This window comes from Peromyscus californicus, unplaced genomic scaffold, assembly GCF_007827085.1.
Source record: "Peromyscus californicus insignis strain IS unplaced genomic scaffold, ASM782708v3 Scaffold_4__1_contigs__length_199733344, whole genome shotgun sequence".
Lineage (NCBI taxonomy): Eukaryota > Metazoa > Chordata > Mammalia > Rodentia > Cricetidae > Peromyscus > Peromyscus californicus.
The window spans coordinates 197,531,897-197,540,732 of NW_026294562.1; positions in this window are offsets into that span (position 1 = coordinate 197,531,897).

The window sequence follows — 8,836 nt, forward strand, 5'->3', positions numbered from 1 at the left end:
ATGTGAGACTGTGGGTTTGGAGCTATGTGTTGGAGCCTGGTGGGCTCAGCAGAGGACTACAGCTAAAGGCAGTGATTCTTCTCTTTAAATGTATCCATAGCTGGGCAGTGGGGATTCATGCCTTTAATCCCAGAACTCATGAGGCAGAGGCAGGCAGACCTCTGAGTTCAAGGCCAGTCTGGTCTACAGAGCCTGTTCCAGGACAGCCAGGACTACACAGAGAAACCCTGTCTCAAAACAAAACAACAAAGAAGTCTACCTATAGCAAACATTTAAGAGCTCATGAGCGGAGCCTGTCCCTTTCCTACATCGATTGTTGCCTTGTGTTTGGCCACCTCAGGTTAGTATAGTTGCTGTTGGTTACTGATTATAGTATCTGTATGGAGTCTGGAGAACAGCATGTCTTAGCCCTTCCTCCTCTTACCCTTCTTATTTCCTTTCCTCTTCCACTTCCTCAGTGTTACCAGAACCATAGATGGGATGGTATAACTAACGTTTTTAGGGTTGGGACATATTTATACCTTACTTATTTTCTGCATCTGGGACAAGAGTCTCTGTATCCACCAGTGCATTTTTTTTCAAAGAATTTTTTCTACGTTTTATCTCAAAACACCTTTAGCATGAGTCACAGAGACAAAGTTGTTTCTGAGTTAGAAAAATGACAAAACCACCATCGGTGATGAAAGCAGTACCTCGCAGGATGAATTCAGCCCTGGGCTGTTAGCCTGACCACTGAGATTTTGGAGACATCTATTTGTTTTAAACATCCAAGTTCCTGAAATGTCTCTCCCCAAGTCGAAATGGAAGTGTTTGGCCTTGCCTTGTCATGTCTGTGTTAGCGCTGGGACGGTAGCATCTGAATTTAGCGTGTTAATCGTTTGTGTAAATATGTAGCCAGGGAGGCTGGTAGTCAAGCCGAGGTTTGGCTGCCTGTTTTTAATCTGAAGGTTTCAGAACTCACTGTGGGGCACAGATACCAGGGTGCAGCGTCCTCCTAGATCCAGTTCTGGTCTAGGCTGGCAGCGAGCATGTGGGGAGGCTGTGCAGAGCGGGTCCAGGGCAGCCTGACAGCTGGAGCTGTGTGGAAGGCAGCCTGAGACGCAATAGGAGGGACGGGTTCCCCAGGGAGCTGGCGGGGGTTGGGGGATGGGTGTGGGCACACTCACCGGGAAACTGCGAGTGGAGGAGATTGTTGGTCATTGGTAAGATTTAGAGGAAGTACGTGAGTGGGAGGGGTTAACAGAGTGACGTGACGGAAGCTGGGAAGTCTTGTTACTGAGGCCCGGTTAGTTGGGCCAAGTTTCTGTTCCCTGTCGTTGGTCTGGGTCCTGCACGGTGGGGAATCTGGTGGTGCAGACCCGGGTGTGGAGGACACGGCGGGGTGTCGCGGGGACACGAAACCTCCCCGGAGCCCCAGTCGCCGCGCGGGGCGGCCTGGGAAAGTCACCGGTCAGCAGCGCAGTGGCGGGAACCGCAGCCCGGCGGCCCTGGAACCTCCCAGGTCAGAGGAGCTGCGGGGCTGGGACACGGGAGGGGAGGGACCGGGGTGCGAGCAGTTTCTCTGCTGTTCATCCTGATGTCTTTTCCTTGTCGGTAAATTTTAGATCATATGAACTGGGCTAATCCAAATTCTTTTTCATCGATTTTTCCAGTTGCCAAAATAGTCTTACAAGAATGCTCTAGTAGAACATTTGAATCTATTTGTTGATATTTGCAAGAGATTTTTCTTTGTTATGATGATAAGGACAAAACTCTTGAAATTTACATCATCCCTGCTAACTTCTGTGTTATACCTGGCGACGTAGCATCCCGCGAGAGCTTTTAAATATAAGTCATGAGAGGAAGTTTAAGAGTTGTGTTTTTTTTTGTTTTGTTTTGGTTTTTTTTTTGAGAGCAAGGGCATCTTTGCAGTCAGATGTGAAGGAATACAACAAAGACACACCGTGCAACAAACCTCATGCATGAGATTTAGTGGGGAAAAGCACAGAATGGTGGCTACTCTGAAAGGGAAGAGCTTGGTGGAGGGTCGGGCTTTTATACTGTCTTTGGATCATGTGCAGTGAGATAGTGGAAAAGTACAGTGGGGCCTAAAGTATTGCTTTATGCTGAAATGTTGTGTCTATTAACACTTAATCATAGGGCTTGATTTCCAGACTGCAAGTCCCTTGAGACAAAGGTGTGGCTAGGCCCTGCTCCACCTCCCATCCCCTAGAATTCTTTAAGGGTATTGACTGACATTTCTAGCCCTTGAGATTGGAGAGTGGCCAGGCCCCGCCTTAAGGGGGGGGGTCCTAATATCTAGCCACAAAAGCCGGCCACCCTGGAAAGCTCTTCGTCCCTGCCCCTTCCTCGCCCCCCCTCCCCCCAAGAAGTATATCAAGTCAACCTCCTGCTCAGTTCTTTGGTGATTCTCCTCAGCGCAGAGGCTGTGTTTTTCCCTCCCAATAAATCTCTTCTGTGAGTTTTGTTTTTCAGTTTGACTTTGTGGTATTCCTTGGCTCCCGACTGCCAGGATACCTTTCCCTTCAGAGCTGTAAGGCTTCCATCTTCCAACAGGTAACCCCTTTCCCATCTCTACTGTAACACTTGTGGAGCTGAAGTTATCCTGGTCCTGCCTGGCCCATGGTCAGGACAAATTTCTCTCACCCGCCAGTCCCGTAGCCCCTCGGACCCAATCAAACATACTGAGACTTATATTACTTATAAATTGTATGGCCGTGGCAGGCTTTTGTTATTTATTTTTTATGTCTTAAATTAACCCATTTCTATAAATCTATACCTTGCCACGTGGGTCGTGACTTATCGGTATCTTACATCATGTTTTTCATGGTGGTGACTGACAGCAGCTCCCTCTGTCTCCGCCTTCCACTTCCCAGACACTTGTTGCAGAGTGATTTTCTCCTGGCCTGTTAACTTACAGGAATGCCTGCAGATTGTATTGAATTTGAAGATATAATTTTGAGAGTCCCACAGATACGGTTGTAAATATTTAACATTTAAAAGTAAACTTTTTTTTTGTTTTTTTTTTGTTTTTTGTTTTTTGTTTTTCGAGACAGGGTTTCTCTGTGTAGCTTTGCACCTTTCCTGGAACTCGCTTTGGAGACCAGGCTGGCCTCGAACTCACAGAGATCCGCCTGGCTCTGCCTCCCGAGTGCTGGGATTAAAGGCGTGCATCACCACCGCCCGGCTAAAAGTAAACTTTTTATCCACAATTAATTTTCCAAATGAGACATAAGCACTCTGTGATGTTAATACAGCATTCTGAAAACTCTTTATCAGACCCGATGGCGCACATCTTGAATCCTTGCACTCAGGAGGCAGAGGAAGGTGGATCTCAGTGATTTCTGGGCCAGCCTGGTGTACATTATGAGTTCCAGGACACCCATAGCTACATGGTGAGACCCTGTCTCAAAACAACAGCAACAAAAGTAAATAAATAAATAAGAAAGACAAGAAAAGAAAAAAGAAATGTGGCTTCTTGTGCTGAGTTCTTAATGTTGCAGCTTAGAGCCTGGGAAAGCACACTGTGCTGTTTGAAGGTATCAGGTCACAGTATTTCCAAAGTTAGAAGGGGTATTATAAACCTGTTGGGGGTGGTGGCACACACCTTACTCCTAGCACTCTGGAGGCAAAGACAGGTAGATCTTGGAGTTCCTTGCCAGCCTGGTCTACAGAGTGAGTTTAAGGACAGTAAGGGCTACACAGAGGAACCCTATCTCAGGGGGAGAAAAAGAAAGAAGGTAAGAGAGGGAAGGAAGGAAGAAATGAAAAGGTATTTTAATATAGGATAGATAATAAAGAAAGCGTCTTTTGAATAAATATGATCACTCATCTACATCAGAAAAATGTCTGCAATAGTCTTTTTTCTCCTTGGTTCAAGAAAAGGACTCTGTTCATGGATGCATGACCAAACTGTTACTTTTTTAGTCTTACATTTGCTTTGTTTGAGGCCTGAACTCACTGTGTTGCTCTGTCTGGCCCAGAACTCATGATATAGACCAGGGTGGACCCGAACTCACAGAGTTCCACCCCACATCTGTCTCCCCACTGCTAAGATTAAAGACGGGCACCAACTCAATCTTTCTCACTGCTGTGTTTCACTTCGTGGTCTGTTGACAGCCAGTGGTGTGACTATGGACTTCTCCCAGGAGGAGGGGCAACGCCTGGGCCCTGCTCAGTGGGCTTTGTACAGAGAGTGGATGTTATAGAATTAGAGCAGTCTGGTGTCTGTGGGTGAGAATAGTTTGCCTGCAGTTTCCCTTGCTCCTCCTCTGGGTTTCTTGGCAGATTACTCTGCAAGTGTATGTCCTTTTGGGAAATGTAAGATTTCTATCATATTTGATCCATGATAAATTCATTAGCTCATTTGTGTATAAAATTGTCATTCCAATTATTCAGTTCCGTTTCAGCCCCTGAGTTTTGACTGAGCTATGATTAGAAGTAGCATTCAAGTTACGCTAACTGAAAATGCTTTCTAAATATTTTCAGTATTCTGACCCTGCATGACAATTGGGGAATCATTTGTAGATTCCTCTCTTCATCTACTGAGCACAGCACTGTGTTAGAAATCCAGGTGTTTCTAAAGAATCTCATTCTCACTTTCAGGGCTCACTGATCACCCAGACTTGCTCACCTGTGGAGCAGAGCAAAGAGCCCTGGAAGGTGGAGAGGGAGGAGACAGTGGCTAAGGATCCAGGTATGGTGGAGGGATTGGTGAAGGGATGGCAAGGGGTTCAAGTGAATGTGGAAGTGGGACATGAATTCAGTTTTGCCACATTCTGTTTCACTGGAAATAATTCTGGAGACTTCCACTGAGAAAGGTCTCATGGTTATCCTATTGTAGGTGTGAGAAGACTTTCCATAGAAGAATTGATAATGAAGGCAAATAAAATTTTATTTAACTAAGCATGTGAGTGTTGCTGTCCTTATTCATTTACATCACTAATCATGTCTTCATACCATTATTGAGTGATTTTATAAAATGATGAAAATTAAGTTTATTTATTGTTTTCAGAATTTTGGAGCTTTGGTATTCTAGCACATTCTGTCCCTATTAGTGTCTCTGTTCCTGAAAGTAATGCCAACAGAGTTTTGATAAGAATAAGGAAGTATATTTACAGCCTGCTAAACTCTGTCTACACTGTCTTCCCATGGATATCTCCTGTTGTCTGTGGTCATGACAATTCCAAGTGGTTTCCATTGCTGTAATTGTAACACACTGTGAGGGCACCTCTAGGTTTGATCCTCTTAGTATTTTCTGGCTCTTTGCTGTTTTTTGGTACTTTCAGGATTACTTTCTGTAAAACATGCAACAGGATTGTAGTGGGAGTTGCTTGGAGTCTTAGAGAAGACAGACCACCTTCTAGGTTGTCTTGTGTTTGAAAAGAACATGAGGCAATGTGACAGTTTCCACATGTTTTATGTATTTTCCTGTTTTCTGTCTGCTGTGGATGTCTGCATTCTGGTTTATTTGACATGCACTTGCTGTGGGATGTTCTGTATGGCAAATGTGTTGCTGATTGGTCAATAAATAAAACACTGATTGGCCAATAAATAAAACATTGATTGGCCATTGGCTAGGCAGGAAGTATAGGCGGGACAAGGAGGAGAATAAAGCTGGGAAGTGGAAGGCTGAGTCAGAGAGACACTGCCAGCCGCCACGATGACAAACAGCATGTGAAGATGCCGGTAAGCCACGAACCACGTGGCAAGGTATAGATTTATAGAAATGGATTAATTTAAGCTTTAAGAACAGTTAGCAAGAAGCCTGCCACGGCCATACAGTTTGTAACCAATATAAGTTTCTGTGTTTACTTGGTCAGGTCTGAGAGGCTGTGGGACTGGCAGGTGAGAGAGATTTGTCCTGACTGTGGGCCAGGCAGGAAAACTCTAGCTACATGCACTAATGTTGATCAAGGACTTTCTGTCTAATGAACCATTTTGTTATTTGCTAATACTGCTTATTTTGTATTTTGATACTTTTGTCTTGATTTTTCTGGTCACTATTATAAAGACTATAATCAGTTATCTTTAACAGCTGTCCATAGTTGTGGCATTTTTAAAAAAAACTTTCCTTCTTTCTCAGTATTTTGTATCTTTAGATATGAAATGAAATTTTTTGCTTGAAAATATGTTTGTTTTCTCACCTGTCCTTTTTTGAATACTGTAGTCTGTTTGTATCATTTGCTTAGGGAATATTATCCTTTTACATTTCAAGAAATTACTGAAAGAAATGCATTTGTTATTGTTTAGGAACTTGAGTGTAGACACTGACTAGAAAGAATTGGAATCTGTGTATATTAAATTTACATTATCTTATGACCTACACTGTAGAGCTTTTTAATATGTACATACTGGCCATTTCGATTGCTGTTGACCATGGCCTATTAATTCATTTGCTTATTTATTGATTATCATTTACTTCCTTTGTAACTTTTGATAGATTGTGGGTTTTTATCTATTGTAGTATAAATAGCTAGCTAATAAATGTATCTGCTGTGTAGGGTGTCTCTTCATACTTTTAATTATTACCCTTTCCCTGGATGTTTTTTATTTTACACAGTACTATTTGTCAGTTCCTGCTCTTGTATCAAGTGTTTCTCTGCAGGATTCACTGTTTCAGATCATGCATGAAGGTCTGTGATTCATTGTATGATAAAAGATAATTAAACCTAGGTTCATGTTCTTATATGTGGTCTAGATACTTTTCCTCATACAACTGTTTGAAGGGCTGTCTAGTCTGCAACACAAGTTCATGGTGTTTTGATAACATTCACATTGCTATTGGGCAGGTTCTGGATCTGCTGTTCTATTGCTTGGGGCTGTTTGTCTGTCTTCCTCCACTCCCATGATGCTGTTGGTTGTGTGGATCTGCAGTGTCATCTGGGATCACACTGGGATAGCTTGAATTTCATAACATTTTACATTTAGGTATTTATGTTTTATGTATATGAGTGCTTTGCTTGCACGTATGAGCGGCATGCTAGAATTGTGGTTATGGACAGGTGTCAGAGCTAGGTAGGTCTGTTTGTTGGCTCCTTTGGAAGCTTGCATGTTGCCTTTTAGTACTGTGAAAGCTAGTTTCCAGGGAGAAGGCTTTAAGGTCATATCCAACTCTAGTCCTGTAGGATTTGTGTCTGAAGTGTGTGGCTTCTTCAATAAGAGGGACTCACCTTCTATCCCTGGGAAGCAAACATGGGCAACAGCAATAGCCTATATAATGTTTTGGGAATGTCTTGAATGGCTATTACCAACAATTTCAAAGCAGGCTTCTGTAGGCAGAAGTTTCTGTCCCACCCAGTCCTGCAGCCATTCAGTCCCAAACACACAGAGGCTTATATTAATTATAAACTGTTTGGCCTATTGCTCAGACTTATAACTAATTAGCTCTTATGCTTAAATTAACCCATAATTCTTGTCTGTGTTTAGCCACGTTGCCTGGTACTTTTTCTTAATCCAGCATTCTCATATCACTTCCTCTGCATCTGATTGGCGACTCCATCTCTGCCTTTCCTCTCCCCAGCCTCTCCTAGTCTAGTCACCCTGCCTACACTTCCTGTCTGGCTGCTGGCCAATCAGCGTTTTATTCAACCAATAGGAGTAACAAATCTTTACAGTGTACAAGAGCATTATCCCACAGCAGGCTTCTTACATCTGGTGTTAGTGGTTTTGTTAGAATATCTATGCTCTTGTGAGGAGGATTATCACCCAGATGAGAACTTTTCATTTACACACTAAACATATATACTTATACAGACTAATATGTATTATAGGCATTTTTAGGAAGATGATAATAGTATAATTCTTTGACTGTTTCAGACATCCTTACTGTTATTTTTACCCTCCTTCTGTGTTTATGTCTGTCCCTTCTTTATAATGAAATCCCTTCCTGTTTTTCTTTTTCCCCCTTCAAATCACTGGTTCCCTGTTATTCCATCTCTGTTACTCCCTTACACCCCACTGTGGTCTCCTTTTACTTTTCTTGTTACTGCAATTACTTCAGGTTGTGGACTCACATCTGAAGATTTGGAGCTAGGAACTTCCTATGAGAGAGAACATGCATTCATTCTGGGCTTGAGGTAACTCTCTAAATATGATCTATCCATTATACTGCAAAGCTCAAGATTTCAATTTTTTTATAGGTGAATAGTATTCCGTAGCATTTGTACCTCATTTTTACTATCCATTTGTCAGTTGAAGAACATTAAGGTGGTTTCCCTTTTGTAGCTATTATGAGTAGAGCAGCAATGAACTTGGATGAGCAAGTATCTGTGGAGTAGGATGTCGAGTCCTTTGAGACTATACCAAAGAATGGAGCAGCTGGATCGTGTGCTAGATTTATTTAACTTCAGAATTTGTTTATTTAATTGAGGATTCTCCATTTTGATTTCTAGAGTGGCCAGATACTTTGTTCATAGGGTGTTTATTCCCTATGCTTTTGTTTTTTATGTTGCTGCTGGTTGGATTATTGGTAGTAGTCTTCCTTCTCTGTGAGAGATAGTGATTTGCTTCTTTCCCATCAGTGATTGCTTCCCAGTTCTCCTGTATTTCTCTCTTCTTCACATGATATTTATTATTTCCCATGTTCTCATGGATGATTCTCTGACTCGGCTGTGTATGTTTTGCCTCTGATTTATTATCTGCAGTGCTGCTTTAGTGAAATCAATTGTGTTAATTCCGGACTATCTTGAATGCACTGTGTCTCCACCAATTTTAATAAAGTATTTTTCTGGTTGTAACAGTATGGTTGACAGTGATTTTCTTTAAGCTTTAAATGTCTTTCCATGCTCTCTTGGATTTGGAATCATTGTCTGGACTCCTGGTCATATTCTTTCAC